Source organism: Melanaphis sacchari, unplaced genomic scaffold (assembly GCF_002803265.2).
Source record: "Melanaphis sacchari strain LSU unplaced genomic scaffold, SCAv2.0 Contig7_pilon_pilon, whole genome shotgun sequence".
Taxonomy (NCBI): Eukaryota; Metazoa; Arthropoda; class Insecta; order Hemiptera; family Aphididae; genus Melanaphis; species Melanaphis sacchari.
The window spans coordinates 4,672,035-4,690,757 of NW_020271560.1; positions in this window are offsets into that span (position 1 = coordinate 4,672,035).

Here is an 18,723-nt window from a genome sequence, read left to right on the forward strand (position 1 = left end):
ATTTTGTTGTGCAACAAACATGACTTAGTTTGAAAATCTTAAATATATTGTAATATATAATATTTATAATGTTAAATTGAGTTTTGAATGTTGTAGTTTGAAGTAAAAAATTTATTTTATTCAACTATTTATCTAGGTGTTTAAAATAAAAGATTAGATACCTAGGTAGCTTATAATTGACGCTGTCCTTAATAGTAAACTAGCAACTAGCAAGTAAAATGTACGAGTATTATAGCGATTAACGACTCGTCAATCACTTTTTCAACATTTCAAATACTACTATAAGACATAATGACGCGACCGGCTGAATTTCTATTTCCTACCATGTACGACTATGGAACAAGAAGAGACTGGGAGCCGTGTTGGGTACGACGTGGCATACTGTTATTGACGGCAAAGGTTTGACTCTTTCGGTTTTGCGCCACAGCATGTCGATCAGACACCATCTCGTCTAGCGGCCTAACGCTTAATCAAAAACCACGATACACCGCCGATAATTATTTTAGAGTATTATCACCGAAATAGACTATATAAGTTTTCTTTTTTTTGTGTTTCATACATAATTAAATATTGATTCTTATACCTACATACCTACCTACCACCATTTCGGATCGTGGACAATTCACCACGCGACTATTCACCGCCAACATTTCACCGTATTTACAATTCACCGATATACAATTCATCGTAGCCATAGTAAAATGTATTAATAAGTAAATAACATAATAGTATAATTTTTCATTTAATTAAAAACTATAAATTAGTTTATGCAAATACATTTACATACTGTCCAAGAAAAATAATATTACAATAAATTACTATACCTACATAACTATTCAAACATTTAACTGAAAATTATGGGCTATGCCTCTTAAGTAATCTTCTGTTATTCTATTATGATAGTCATCACACGCATTTTTTAACCTTTCAGCAAAGTCTTTATATTTTTTTTTTAAAGCCCATAGAATGCCCTGAAATAAACTGTTCAACATGGATTTTATTTAATGATTCTTCTTTTTTAAACGCCTCAATAGATACACTTCCAAATACTAGAATGAATTACATTTAATGTAAATGAAAAACTATTATGCCAACCAAAACACTCTTGTTCACGTCGGTACACTTACTGGGTAATACCGACACAATAATTCAACAATCAGTACCTAACAGTAAGTAATCGTATAACATGTATCATGTATGCCAATCTGCTGATTTCTAAATTTAGAATGTAGGATAAGGAAACCAATTTGTATCAGTAAGATAAAATTAATGACCCATCATATCAAAAATGCCATGTCGTAATTTAATATATAGATATTGAATGAAAAAATTGGTTTAAAGATACTGTGTTTAGACATTTTACGTTCACTACTCGTATGAAACAACTGCGATGAATTATATGCGCGTTGAATTGTGAACGCGGTGAGTTATAAATGCGGTGAATTAATTGCGGTGAAATATCTGGATACCCACCATTTCGTGACCGGATTGCGGCTAGACTACAAATAGCTTTTATCTTTTATCAACATCGCAATAATAGTTTTAATATAAAAACTTAGTGATAGTAAAATAACATACATCAGCATAATGATGTTTTAGCTTAATAATTAATATCATAATGATTATAGCTTAAACGGTATTTTTCATACAATTTTTATCATTTACAATTTAGGCATGTCAAACACGCGGACCGCACAAAAAATAAAAAAAATAATAAAATATTAATGCCATGTCAATATGTCATAACTATCTTGGATTCTTAGAGAATTGTTAATTTGGTATAAGTACATTATTTAACTATCTTATCTTCTGATAAACTAATTTTTTTTTATTTAGTTGTATTTGCTGTGTTCGTAAACGTAAAAAATAAAATGGAAAAATATGTATAAAATATTTATTTATTTTTGTTAAATTTTTATATGAGGCCCGCATAGTAAACTATTCAATATATTTGGCCCACTTGATACTTTGAGTTTGACGTAATGACATGCCTGATTTACATTCAGCATTTTACCAACATTTAGAAGTTAAAGAATAATTCATATGTTAGGTACTTAAAGGTACCTATAATATGATTTTTATGATTTATAATTTTTCTAGATTGACGATAAGTGGTCATATTTAGTTTTCAAACATAAATAATTCACTGTGGGGAAAAATATGCTATAGGTATTACATAAATTTAACACGGTTAAAATAATCACGCTCGAAATATCGAATGTAATTTCAAAACGTTTTTATTGTTTAATAATAAGATATACGAAGTACCAGACGTATGCTGTAAATTCCTAACAGTTGGTTTTGAAGACTTTTAGGACAAAACTTCTATCATCTAAAAATAAAAAAAAGAACACAATGTCTTAAGAACTCGTCGTAGCCTTTTTTCAAGAAAATTTTAATTTTATATGAAAAGTTATACATAATAATTTGAATATGTCTACAGAAACGTTACTTCTATACAATAATTATTAAAATTTGTACTTGGATCAAAGAAAAAAAACATCGTGGAACAACGAAAATACTCTTTTTATTTTTATTAAAAAGTGTTTTTATTTTAAAATTGTAATACCATTCCAGTGTGATTAATTTTTAACTTATGCGAGCATGTGTATACGCTGTAAACTGTTAATTTTTTTTCTATTATTAGCGTTAATGATCCTAATCTAACGTTACTGCCATTTGAAATTTGATATTTGAATACCACGCGGGTTGTGGAGGTAGTCTGAACTATCTAAGTTACAAAGCAACAGGTCTGAGTTAAAATAGCATCACAACGACGACGGAGTAAGGTATGTATTTTTTTTAATAATATAGGAAATATGTCATTGTGACAAAAATTTAATGTTGACAGGATGAAAGATTTAGAATGTGGTACTTGTATGATGAAGGTACTTACTACTAAACTGAAACTATGTTTCAAGTACAAATAACTTCGAGTTTTATTTAGATGTGACCGATTGGTGGGGTCTATGAAGTGTAACTTGATTATATAATAATCAATTAATTTTTATTTAAAAAAAATGCATACATTGCGTCAGCCTGGCTATATATATATACATATAAAAAAAAATAGTTAGCATTTTATTACGATTGACACGGCACTATGGCAGTGTAATTTTTTGGCTGCGACCAATTTTTGGGAACCAAAGTTGATGGTTGTTAACAAATGAATTGAAAATGAAAATAATTATTTTGACATTAATTTCAACCAAAATTCAAGTGAGAAAAATATTTATTAACAATCGTGTACCTACTCAATTGGTCTAATAAATAATTATGGCGCCCTTCTAATTTGCTATATTATACTACACTCAGTGCTCGAATTGGGAGGAAACGCACGGGAATTCAGCTCCTAAACTAACTTTTGATATTAATTAGCGTTCCCGTACTACAATTTCCTAAAAGAACGCACGGGTACACGATGAGGCAATATAACAGGGGTGGCCACAACGAGGCTCGCGAGCCGCATGCGGCTCTTAAATTAGTTTCGTGCGGCTCTTGAACTAAATTTAGACTAAAATTAATAAATTTAAAATTTGTTGGAATTGTTAAAACGTTAGATAGCATTTTTATTGCCATCGATTTCGTTATCATTACAGTCGTTATTAGGTATAGATTGGCACGGCGGCGGTGCTTTTAGTATGTGTAGCCAAAAATGTGTCTTCATTTCATAAACATCGCTTTACAATGCGGCTCGCCTCGAATTAGCTTTATAAATTTTCGGCTCCCAAAGTTAAGGTTAGTGGCCACCTCTGCAATATAAATTACAACGAAATATTTTTTTTTGTTCATTATACCTATACGTTTTTTAATTGAATTTTCTACCTATAATAGGTTCTTTCTATTTAATACAATTAAGGAAAAAATTAAAAGTTTGAAGTGATTAAAAGTGTAAATATATTAACACTAAGTTAAAAATAATATATATTGGGATTTATTTAATTTAAAATATGATGGTAGTAATTAAGGGGGTGTGGGGCACAAAGCCTCCTACGAATTAGTGTTAAATAAATGTTCTATCAGAGCACTATTTTTTAATTTCTGTTTGAGTTCCCATTCTTTTAATTTACCGATTCGAGTACTGACTACATTATGATCAATATATACAGTGATATATTAGAACTTAAATGCCTGTGGCAAAATAATCCAACAGGCCCTTAGTTTTAAAAATTTGAGGAAATTAGTTATGAGGGATATGCACCTATCCAAAAGATTTCGCTCCATAATGTTATAAATGATTAAAAAAATGTTTTGTATACAGTTATTTTTATAGTCATTTTTCATTAAATATATCTTTGGTTTAAATAGTTTAAATAAGGCAATAAAATTTGTTCACCAATCACTCACATTTGTTGTGAATATTTTTTTATTAGTATTTATCTCATGTTGGCTGAAACTCCGACGGCGGACAAAAAGGCCGTCTGGCTTCGGTTTCCGGCCTAAGTGGATCCAGCCCGTGATAACAGAGGAGGGGGTGAATATTAAACAATAACTTAACTTACATAGGTACGTGTAAATTTTACTTTTACTATAAAATGAAAAAAAAAAGTCATCAGATAACCTAACCTCCCTACGCACGTGTAAGTTTTACTATAAAATCAAAATAGCAAAAAAAAAAAAAATGTTATCAACTAATATCTTTATTTTTTCCTAAATAAAACACAGCTTACAGGGGAGGGGCTCTTCGCCACCCTCGCTGAATTCCTCACTGGTGACTTATCGTGAATCGTGATACGAGTAAAAATGTAATAATTTCTAAATTGTTCGATTGTACTAGATTATAGAGTCGCATTGATGTGAAAATAAATATTAATACATCTTAAGTGATTATTATATATAGTGCCGCGTGAGCAGATGAGCTGTACTCGAGTTACTGTTGAAAAACATACAAACAAAGACCTTGAGTTATTGGTCAATAAAAAAAAAAAAAATAACAACGTTGTCTCAGTGGACAGTAGTCGTTATAAAATTACTCGTGATTAATATTTAGTAAAATAGTAAACAGTCAACTTAGATAGTACAATCTTTATTCTTTATAACTATAATTTAAAACAAATAACAGATATCGGTTAATTGTACTTATTTTCAATTTAACACAATTTAAAAATAAATCTATAGCCTGTGTAATGATGGTCTTTAATCATATCACGGAAATATATTACATATTAATCATTGGTATGTAATTAGTAATTACTAGCCCCCAGTTTAGTGCATATCTATTTCCAAGAAAATTACAATTTTTATTTATTGTTTGTACTTTTGTAATCAATAACATCTAGCTGTTTTAATCATAATAAGTTTTTTCCACGTAAATTTAAAATATTTTACATTTTATCTTTTTATTATGAAACATAATTTGTTTTTTTTTATCACATATTACAGAAAAAATTATAATTTTATACTAGTAACTTGAGTTAAAATACGAGCCCATATATGATCAATAGAACTTAAAGTTTAAGGTCTCATTATATATGTCAGAAGATGGCTAGGCACACCCGTCACGACCCACAGTCACTTGTTGATATATTGTTTTATAAAAAAAACCCAAGTTTATGTCTTTTTTTGGAATATAAGAAGGTATTGTGATTTCTAGAAATAAGTTAGAATGTTTAACGGAACGTCACTCTATCTTTTAATGTAATTTAAATTTTATTTTCGAAAATTTTACATCAAAAGACCTCTAAAAACCATTTTTTTAAACTGTATTTCACGCATTATCTGGATAAAAGAATAAGTTTTAAATTTCAAAACTTAATTTTCATTATGAGATATGATGCACCAGAAAACTATAAGCTCAAAATAAGTTTAAAAAGGCAATTTTTTTATACGGCCCAGTCACCTGTTGATATCGTTTTGTAAAAAATTCCAATTTTACGTCTTTTTTCGATGCAAGATGTTTGTAATGCCTCTATAAATAGGCCAGAATGTTTAATGAAATGTCACTCTACCTTTTATGTTACTATAAATTTGATTTTCGAATAATTTACAACAAAAGGCCCTGAAAAATTGCATTAAAAAAAAAAAAAAACACATTTTATGTGACATTTAAAAGAATATAGGAACATGTAGTATATTAGATAATTACCCCCATACTCACTTGCTAGTGGTACTGGAATATAATTTGTGGAATTTGTATGTTTTAAAGGGTCTCCAGTAGTTATCTATCCATTATTTCGATTTCCACATGCAATATGTACTTATGTATTTATTTTAAACGCTCGTCATTTAGCACACGTTCGTTTTTAACGTGGTTCAATGTCGTCGTTGGTCATCACCTCTAGAAATAACAAGGAACGACGTCGAAAATTATGTAGACATTGAGACGGAAAACCAACGTAGCTCAATACAATATCATGTTGTTGGTACTAAAGGAATTTGCTGAACGTTCATATTAACAAATATAGTAAAAATTAAAAATTTATTGAAGTGTAAAAAACGAAAACATATTTATTTTGTACTTTATCTTATCATACAAATGAGTAAATGTCATTAACATTTTTAAATTATTGAAGTTTTATAAGTGTTAACATATTTTTGAATGTTTATACAATCAAAAATAACAAATGAACGAGAATTACGTTATTCGATTATTTAAGTTTGATTTTTTAATATAGTTATATACCCTCAATAAGTTAACGAAATTTTCTAAATACTTTAATAATCAACGTATATGATTTAACATAATATTGAAAATTATAGCCTATAATTACTAACGTTGCTAAAAAATATTTAATAAAATATTATAATATTATAAATATATCACTTTGACTATTATTTTCAACTTCCAAAAACGGAAAAAAAATACAATATATAATTTACGTATACACGTTTCAGTATATTGTAATAATTATTTTATGTAAAACCAGGCACCATAAATGTATTTTAATATTTTTATATTTCCATACAACTATATGTGTTTACCTCTACATTGTTAGCTCGTTAAGACCTTTTGATATTTTGTATCAATAAATAAACTGTAAATCACCTTCGAATAAAGGAGTGTATATATTGAAGTTTATATCATTGGTATAAAATTAACATACAAGTGGAAAACTAATGCGAATATTATTATTTATTATATTAATTTATTATAATATTATTAAAATTTGCACAATTGATTTTGATTTGATGCTGCATGGGTACGGGTTTGAGGGGGTGAGTGTGATTCGAGAGGTTGCTGCTAGTTTACTGTACAGTTATTAGTATTTACATTATTAGTACGACCTTTAGTGTTCTGTGCGGCGTGGTTGTTTGAGGTTGTTAATTTGCGGAACCGCTTGAGATCCTTGTATATTTGATATCCCTTGTAGTTAGCCGAATGGTCTCCTTTGCAAAGGGCACATTTGGCCGGTAACTCTCTCGATTTACCGCTATCAGAGGAAAAATGGTTACTTCCACAGCGGACGCATCTTCGAGAGTAAGAACACTAAGAACAGTATTTCCTGGAGTGGCCGTAGTCCTGGCAATTAAGACACTCGATCACTTCTTTACGTTTATGCGGCTCTTTGATTTTTGATTTTAGTATGAAGAAGTGATGTTAAACCAAAGATATCTTTATTGATTTCGGATGGCTCGAGGTCGACGAAGAATAATGGTAGTTTGTGTTTTGTAGTTTTATGAAGAACGTTGGAAACTTGCCGGACTGTGAAGCCGATTTCTTAAATAATTGCTACTTCAACCTCGACAGTTCGTGTAGAGGGGCGAAAGTTACGGATTGCTATTCGAAAGACTTTATCCTCCTGTGATTGGTAAGTGTGATATTGAGCATTTCTATCGCTTAGAAAATGGATTATCCTACGATTAGAGTTAGAGTTCGAAGTTTGGATTTTGAAATCGTTTATGAAGATGAATTTAAAAATGAATTTATCTGTACCGATCAGTTTATTTCGTTTCGTTTACCAACAAAATCCAGTATACCATGGACGATGATTGGGGGTGGAAGTTTCTTTTTTTTTTTTGGGCATCGATTGAGGGCGAATTGTCTTTGGTGGATAGAGCATTTTGGGAATGTTCTATTTCGGAGTCGTCCTTTGAGAATGGAGAAAATCTGTTAATTGTTATAAATAGTGGTTTAGGCTTTTTTGATTTGTGTGTATCTATCGACGACCAATTACGTTTAAACGTATTTTTTGACTTAGGTAATTCGAAGTTATCATTCTTGGTTTCTTTTAATTCCATATCGGAAGATTTGAAGACGTCACTTGACTTGCTCTGCATACGGTTATCGTGCAGTTAACTATTTGTTTATTATTAGAAATAGAATCAGAACGAGGCGAGTTTTGTTTGTGTCCTTGATTGTTGAGCGTGTTTTTGTTATAACTTGTATTGATATTATAGTATGTTTTTTCATTTTTATTCTATTAATTTAATTATATAGTTAAATATTTTTAATTACCCGGGAGTAAGATTATTAGATTATTGCAAGTCCAAAGGTCACCGTGCACGGCGATGCCTCGGAAAAGAGATAAAATATTGCTTACCATACGCTTCGCGTAATTAATTAATATTAGTTGTTTCTTTTTACCGCGTAAAGGGTTTAGAAGGTCGCTGATCGGCTCAAGAACCAATTACAGTGTTAAAATAACTGAGTTGAATATAAAACAACGTGAATAAATTCCGATAGAATTGCATGATTAATTTTAAATTTTAACATAGAGGGTACAGTGTAAAGACACGTGCATTCGGTTTGACTGGTTCTAATAATTGAAAAATATTGAAATATAATAATAGGTTTATAGATTATAATTCATAGATAAGTAGATTCATTCACTTTAATTTCGTTTTTGGAAAAAATCGTTAATTTTTTACGGGAACTTGAGATTTTAAATAATTTTTTTTATTTATATCTTTCATCCTAGCTGTACCACTTTTCCTTTTATTATTAATCTTTTGTAAATCCATTTTAACTACAGTGTAGATCAAGAATCTCCAAAATTTTTTTATCCGAGAGCTACATAAAATAAAAAAAGCTCTTAGAGGGCTAAAATGTATGAACACATTTAATTTTCATATATAATTTATAAATTACAGCCAATACATCTGATAATTACTCGTGCGCGCGATAACGACTATGGAAACTATACATATTTTTAGAATATTTGCGTTATTTGGCAGGCCAGTAAAAACTTATTCGGGGGCCATATTCGGCCCGCGGGCCGTAGTTTGGAGACTCCTAGTGTAGATTATAGAATTGTAGATTGTAGATTTACTTATTAGTAAAATAAACTAATACGTAATACGCATCTCGTATTCTTGTCTCACTTAGTGAGCAGTGAGCTATCTACTATCTACTACTAATCAATTTAGGGTTGCGAATCACAAGACTTAGATCAATATTTAAATTCATTACATTAATTTTTACTTTTAACTGACCTAAATTTAATAATACAATTTAAGTTTAAAGTTTTTTTTGCAGATAATTTAACATGTTGAAAAGGTGTATTATTTTGTACAGCATTAATAAACTCGTGAATTCAATTCGGTATGTTTTTCAATCAATGCTACAATCAACGATTGATGAAAAAACAAGTATTTACCAATACATTTTAATTAAATTCTTGTGTTATATCGCATCAATCTATTTACATTTTGTTTTATTATTGCTTGTCAAACCAAATATCTATAAACGCGGATATTTGATTGAATTTTAGGGAGGGGGACTTAAGTTTTTCTTTGCATTGTTGCAAAGAAAGGGTACCTCTATTTAATACTTTGAAAATTTTTCAATCATTTTGGGGGGTTAAGCACCCCCAATCATCGCCTATGGATATCTGCACGTTTTAAATCATTTAAATTATTTTTTTACAGGTATAGCTATTGTGACAATGAATTATCCACCAGTTAATTGTATAAACCTTGAGCTTTTAGAAAAAGATGAATACTAAAATAAATAAATTATAAAAATATAATATCTAAAGAATGATATTGACATCAGTGCGTATACTTAGTATAGAACGTTTCATTAACAACGCTGGATTTAATTTCTTTGTTACCATATTCAAAAAAAAAAAAAAAAAATTGAACACTGAACATGTAGTATACACTTTTTTAACCATTAATTTATAAAAAAAATGGTAAATAACTAAAGTCCAGAAATAGGTATACACAGTCATACTACCTCCTATGTTATAATATTATATTTTATAAAGATATTTTAAGTGCTTAGATAAACAGTATACATATTATAACGTAATAAAACATTAATGATAATAATAATTTTAATAATAAAAATAAATAAAATAGGTACTTAAATTTATTGATAATATTATACATAGAATAAAATGCCTTAAAAATATAAAATGTAGTAGTTACCGACACGCATCTATTAATTAATACGAATTAATATCTATTACCTAATGCTAGAATATCCAAAATTACATGAATGCATTATTAACATTGATTATTAGCTAATAAGGAAATAATTACAATAATTAATAAATATAAAATGTAGGTAAATAAGATTTTGGTAGATAAAATTTATTCGGAGTATCTATGTATAATTATCGTACTTACCTCTCGGTTCTCAAGTTTTTTTGATTATTAAAATAACTTATTAAAGTTCTCTTGATTATTATATCGTGTCTTGTTAACTACTACGGTCTACAACACTGCGTGTTTTGAATGAATCAATTATCAAACTCAATAGAGAATAATATAATATTGTTATTTTGTTAAGCATATTATTTTTTTTACCAACTAATTTACACAAAATTCTTTAATTATTCTTGTCACTTTAACGCTTGTCTGATCTATATCACTGTAGGGATGGAGTGGCTTAACGGGCAACTGGGACAATGCCCCGTGACCTGGCGGGCTTGCTTATATAAGAAATGGCCTGGCCCTGGTATGATGAAAATAATTAATATTTTGTTTTTTTTTCGTTGACTATTGTAATAAGGAAAACAAATTTTTGGTGTGAACCACGAATTAAAATATTTTAGTTCGTGGTCTGAACAACAACATTTTTACTTAATTACGTCAGCTTATTATAATATTATAACGATAATCTAGTAAACCACACAATTTATAAATACCTAGCTATTTAGACAGGTTATAATATTATATTGTGATTAACAAAATATACGATTATAATTATGAATACATTAAATTTTTATTTAATGATTCCTACTAAATACCATAGATTATGTTTATATAGTCTGTGATAATACGGAATAAATTCAAAAAAAAAAAAAAAAGGTTATTCTAAAATATTATTTATTGAATTTTCTTCAACAAAAAGCTTAAGTGTTTTACAACATATATACATATATAAATGGTTATAGTAATATATTTATGTAAATATAAAATAGTACCCGTGTACAATTAATGAGATTACTTAGGAGTTTTTTGGTGCATATACCAACTTTAATTTGATATTAATGGTCAAACATTTTTATGGTTGATAATATTTTATAATAGAAGCCAGGAAAAACGTAAAATGTGTATGATAATAAATTGGTAAAAGCTTTTTCTAATATATAGGCCAAATAAATTGTTTTATACTTCTCCCAATCAAAAAATGGTTATACATGTCTATCAACAAGACAAGAAAAGGTAAGAAATTAAATTTGAAAAAAATGACCTGAAAATACCTGTTTGGCCCGGTAAGAAGTGTTGAGTTACTCCACCCCTTTGACTATATGTGTAACAAAATATTTTTTTTTTTACCTCGAAACTTATTTAAAATGTATGTTCAATCTTTAAAAGGAAATAAATCATAAAATATAATTATTACTTGTATCCTATATTATTGTTTAGTTATTTTGTATTTAAAGTATGGTAATATTACCTAGTAAATGAAATTTTAAAATGGCAAAATGGTAAGTATAAACATCTGAATCAATTTTATTTTAAGCGATTTGAACAAAAATATGACGGTTTAAAGTAAATTAATGATTTAATGGATTCTGATGTAGAACCCCTCTCATCCACCCTCGGCTGATCCGCCGCTCCGGTTGATCCGACCATAGTATAATCGATATGAATATTATGTAATTTAAAAATACAATTTGGATTTTCTACTTTATAGAAGATATATAAAATTAATTGCTCGTTTAATATTTCCCTTATCGCTTGTCCGCTTTAGTACCTACTCCAACCTCTCTCGAATTGTTTCTATTGGTGTGCGTATTTTGGAATATTGCAGTTAAGTCTAGAACATCATTTGCTAAACAAAAATCTATAACTGACTTTTTTTCTAAGTAATGTAAAATATAATAAATTTCTGATATAATTTTGTATTTAATATGTAAATAAAAAAATGTTCTGTATATTCTGATAATCCGACTTTTTTTGCGTTCTGACCACACCCCCAGTCCCGAAGGTGACGGATTAGAGAGGTACTACTGTATTTAAAAAAAAACTGTAAATTGTATGCATGACCATTAATTTTGTCGCAGTTGCCTCTAATGGTAAAAAAATAAAAAATGTTTTTAGACTACAAAGTTAATTTCAACCAATAACCACGATAATACACTGTCAAAGGGTGAATAGTGAAATCAATTTAATCTTACGCTTTCAAATCAGATTTCGTATAATAAATTAAGTTCAAGAAAACATGCCACTTAACTATTGTGCAAACTATTCAAATTTTGTCATTAATTTAATAATTGGTTAAATATACAATACATATATATTATATATTTAATATTTAATCAATAATTTAACTCAATATATTCAATTTTTTCACTCGGTTATTTTAATAAATACCTACCGGGAATTATTAGTCTAATCTAATATCAAAGTACTAACCAATTCGTTACTAGAAACCACTTTTATTTAAGTTTTATTTAAGTAAAAAACTAAAGCATTTTTTTCTATACTAAGATCAGACATAAAAAAAGTAAAAATAGAAATAGAAAACATACATATTATAAAATAAATACATTCATTGTTCTTCTAAAAATCTAAAAGTAAAAAAAAAATATAGTAACTATGCATGTATAATTTTAAACAATACTTATTGTAATTTTGTTTATTGACATTACATAATTGTATTAATTTGATATTAATATTATATTATAATATAATTTTAAGTGATTATAAAAGTTTTTCAGAATACCACGGTTTGCAATCGATATCTAAACTATGACTAGAAGGAAGTAAGTATAGGTACATCAATAAGATATATGATACCTAGATACTATAAAAATAAATTTAAATTTATGTCTTCTCAAAAAACTTTTACAAATGTAGTCTAAAATTGAATTTAAAGAAAGTAAAATTCGTAATAATAACATAAAAGTTACTTTGGGGTATTGTAAAGACTAAGGAGTATATTTTTTAGAAACAATACGATTTTAAATGTTTATAGTATTAATATTTAAATTAATTAATTTATAAAAAAAAAACTGGTAGATACTTACTATATATTGAAATTTAAAATTATTAAAACTAATTATTCAATTTAATTATACTCTCAAATTACCCAGTGTTTAAAATACCCAAATAATATCACTTTAAAATTTTATGAAATTATCTGAAACAAATTTTCTACTTTGTCAAAATTTGCTTTTATGCGCATAAATCCATGCAAGGATAATTGTAATAATCTAAAATATCCCTCTCCTCACAAGCTTCAGCTAGAAACTAGTATATTTATTTATCTAGAATCAAAGGAAAAAAAATGCAAAAGTCATTAATATCTGAATTCTAATAATAATAGTACCTATTATAGTATAATATATAATACTTTTATAGTTGTATATTTAGCTACTATAGCCTAAATAGGAAATATAAGATTTAACAAAAAATAGTAAGATGAAAAAAGGCACCTACTTAATTATGTAATTTTCTTATGAAAAAAAAAAAAATTAATAATAATAAAATAAGCTAAATATGTTAAGTTATAATATAATTAAGTTATATATGTTTCTGACTTATTATATTTTAAAACAAAACATTTTTTTTATCCGTCATACATATTATATTATGTATTATATAAAATCGATTTTTTAAATAAGAACTTAATTTATAGTGTATAAAAGTCTTATGTTAAATGTATCTATACCTAAAATTATTAAAAATTAAAAATGGTGAAACAATAAATATATTTTGTAAATAAATGCATGTTTTGTTAAAAGAGTTACTCTTTAGTATACATTACATATTTAGGCAAGTTTATATCTATTTGTATTTTATGTATTTATTATGTGTTATAATTATTTAGAATAAAAAACCGGAAGCAGATAACTATTATATTTATTTTTCAGTGTCGTACAGTATAAGTTATAATATTTTATACAAATCGTATATATGATTTAAATATATAAATATATACGCTAAAGGAGTCGCATTTTTGGACTTTGGCCAAATGGTCCTAAATAACAATTTTATTTTAACGCTGGTTTTTTCCGATAGTTATTAATTTATTAATTATTATAAAAATATATTTAATGATAGTAAATGAAATTTCAGTTTCCGGTTACACACTCACTCTATAGGTATATATAATATGTAAATAATCGTTTTATGTATATTACATGAGTACGAGAAATTTAAATATTGACGAACAAACGCAGTTGTCATAGTTAAAAATAAATTATTTGTTTTTGTGTTTCTAATGTATATACATTATACGATTCTATTTATTAAAAAATAATTCTTTGAAATTGATGAGGTCTTTTACTGAGTTTTGTCATTTTGTAAAAACGATAATATATAATAATATCAAAATCCATCAATCATGACTTCATGAGTCATGACTCATGACTGACAATGTATACATTACAATAAACTTATAAGTAAAGAAATATTTTTAAAATTACTTTTGTTAGTTTTATTTGATATAATATATACTTAATGATTTTAATATAATTTTTCAGCACTTATAACATTTTAACTCAAAAAAAATCTGGAGTAATTAATTCTTGAATAACTTCTATTGAGTTTATAGGTACACTGCAACAATCAATAGTTGTTGGTTATTATTATATCTATATAGTTATTTTTATTATAATCTTCATCACTCATACACTAATTAACACAGAATAAATAATATATACAGGATAATATTTAATATTTTACGTTTAAAGATGTAAAGTTATTTTCACGTAAAGCGGTTATTGAATAGAACTCACTTTTCACGAATCAGCTATAGTTATCGAATACAATTTAACATGGTGTTTACGTATGAAGAACGATCCCATAAATTTCGTTTATCTTTTGTAAGTTAATGCATTATAATTGTGTAAAAGTAATACCGTTTTTTTATGCGATATTGGTAATTTTCTTTAACTAAATATAGTTATTTTTTTTTTTTCAACATTTATTTGAATATATACAATCTATAATGATAGTTACAATGAACATATGTGCAGAATTATAAAAATTTGGCTGTGAATGCGTGAAGGCCAGGGGGAGTAGCTACCCAGCAGTAACATTCGACTACAGAATATATGAAATATAAAAGGTATACTTAACGTCTTTACCTATAAAACGTTAACATTAATACATTATGAGGAAATTGGTTTAGTCAGTATAAGTATACAAAAATGTAAATAATATTGTTTAAAATACAATCAAACAAGTGGTTCTGTAAAATTTTTCGTAAAAATTCACCCGGATAGATTATGCCACAGATATTTTTATTTTCTTGTTTAATTTTTAATTTTTGATGGGGATGAGTTGAGTTTCGGTAAAAAAATCGAGTAAAAAAACAACAATATTTTAATTTTAAAGGTACATAAAGAATTAAGAACTACAATCGTAATTAATTTCAGTATTGTATCAAATTTCATAGTACCTACTATTATAGTAGCCTATAGTGTTTATAATACGAGTACATCACTATAATTAATTTGTACACCATGGTCCATGGCGAAAATCCTAGACAGGTTGTATTGTGTAAGTGTAACATTGCGAAACATTCAAACACGCACTACTGCCGATACTTCATTTATATCAATGATATTATAATAGCAGGCACGCAGAAAGTGTTTTCCTTGTAACGTCGCAGTTCACAAGAATGTTATCATTTACGTCGGAAATCCGTTTAATTATCATCGAATGGTCCATTACAATGATAATCATGGTACATCACAAGACTGCTGCAGTTTATTGTTTTTGATAAGTAATTGTGCTATACGTATTATAAATTATAATAAACCCAGCTCTGCTTTGTGCTTACACGACTGTAAAGAGACAGTAATCATGTGATTTGGAGGAGTATTGACGTATTATACTGTACAATTTGTTCACAGGAAATGTAATAATGGGTTTGGTATTTAGACAATTGGTGATTGGTCCCTTGAACTATTGTAGATGATTCTCGAGTATGTGTATATTGCGAGCTGCAACAGTAGTTGTATACACATTAAAATTTTGGGCGCTTGATAAACTGTTCATTTAAAAATTATATTTCTAAAGATCAGAAATACATGAAATATCAATGTATCATAGTGTCAGGGTCCTGAGCAGTGAGCACCACGATATTATTATTACTATACATACAGTGTTTCACCTGTTAAGAGAATACATCTTGAATACATATAATTTATAACGAGCTATCATAATAATATCATGCCTTCAAATATCTTTAGGTATATAATATATTATAATAAGTGTCTATTTAACTCAATATTTTTTTTTCATTTTATATTTTGTTGATATTATGTAAACCTCTTAGATAATTTTGTCAATATGTATCCGCTCGTAATCCAAGACATACAATTTTCCTCTCCTCTCTAATCCTTATCAAGTACTTTTATATATAAGTAGGTATAATGTACACATGTTTATCATTTTTGACTGGTATTTGCAAAATGAATCCAATAAAAATTATTTAAAGAGAAACTTCTTTGTATTTAAATTTAAATAAATCATACATGTATACAAAGTATTAGTTCAGTTCTTTCTTTAACTATAGTTTAATATTGGGTGACCATTTTTATAAAAATAAAAAACGGGACAAACAATTTTTTATTAATATGGTAATTTTTTATTTTTTCCAATTACATTTAAGTTACAATTAATTAAAATAACAAAATAATAACTGTAATAAATTGCTCTTTTTAAAATTGTTTTATATTTTCTTAATACATTGATATTTTTTTTTACAGACATTATTTAGTACTATGGAAATAACGGGATTAAAACGAACTATCTTTTAAAAACGGGATAAAAAACGTCCCGTTCGGAGTTTGTCGGGACAACGGGAAATGATAATCAAAAAAGGGACAATCCCGTTTAGACGGGATTTAGTGACGTATAGTCACCCTAGCTTAATAGCATACTTCAATAACTATTGAATATATTGGTTCATATGTTGCTCAAGAGTGTAATTTGTTGTATGGTAGATAGAGAGGGGGACTTACGTAGATAATCAGAGAGATCAAAGTTTGTCACATGTATAATTTAGTATTACTATAATAAGTATAATAATAACAAAACGCACGTGCTGTGACGTTTGACTGTTGCCGCGCGCACACATTTGTATGTTTATAAATAAATTATTAAAATATTATAACTATCGTTAATAAAGCTCAATGAACCGAATTACATATCATTTGGCATACTATTTTAATTAAAATCTATAATTTTTTTTAATTTCAGTTTCCACCGCAACCGAAGACTATATATTATTTAAACAAAGTAACAATAACAATAATGAATTATGTTATGATGTTGATTTCATTATTAATAATAATAATGATAATATCAATATAGTGCTATTAAAATTATTAAACATAATGGTTCATTAGCTAGTAAATCGTTCTCCTTCGAGTAGTTCACATTCTATCATATTATTTTATATTTTATGCACGTTATCTGATTTATTTTTTTAATCAGAAAAACGCCAGTTGCACACCATCTGCTGATATACATAATAATTATTGACACCACACACGTCTGCTTGTTTAATGTACCTAGCTACTATATATGCATATATTATATCTAATAGTTATATATTATATTATTATATACACTATACAGTATAATATATATTAAGTACCTGAGTACCCAGTATACAAAATAAAAATCATATAATTTAAATATATTATAAAAGTTCATATTAGTCGTATTGGTGTAATACACTTTATTATGACCTTTTATAGTCATATTTATAGCACCGCAATAAATTGACTAAGTCGATAATTTTTTTATTTAAATTAATTAAGTGTATGGATTTTTATAGCCTGCTGCAACGTTAGATATATGTCTAATTTATGCAATTATTGCAAAAGTACGAGTAGATTTACTAATTACCAGTATATCTAAAGAATGTATTCAAACAATTTAATTTAAATTTTAAAGATTTGACAAATTATGCCTAGAGATACCGTTGACTGTGTATAATATATATATATACTCGTATAATACTATAGCTAGTGGGCTTATATTTACGAAGACAAATACGTGGTTAAATACCTAGTCGTGAATGATTTTGTTTAACAGCGTGTTCATCCCCGAGCACACGTTAATAATATTGATTGTTCACTTATGATTTTGGAAAAAAAATAGGACTTATTACTGAAGAGATATAATATGCTTGTTCATAAGATATGCGATTATTAACGATTCTTAATTTTTTTATTCGCTTACTTAAAACAAAAAATAATTAAAAAGTTTGTTTTCGGGTTTCTCGACAACTTTAATAGTAAGCAGACCTGATTTAGGTCTTGACAAATACATATTTTAAACTTCGGTGTATGATATACGTCAAGAGGACATACGCAATGCGACGGTCACTCTTTGTTCATCGTACCGCGGCTGAAAGCAGCTCGT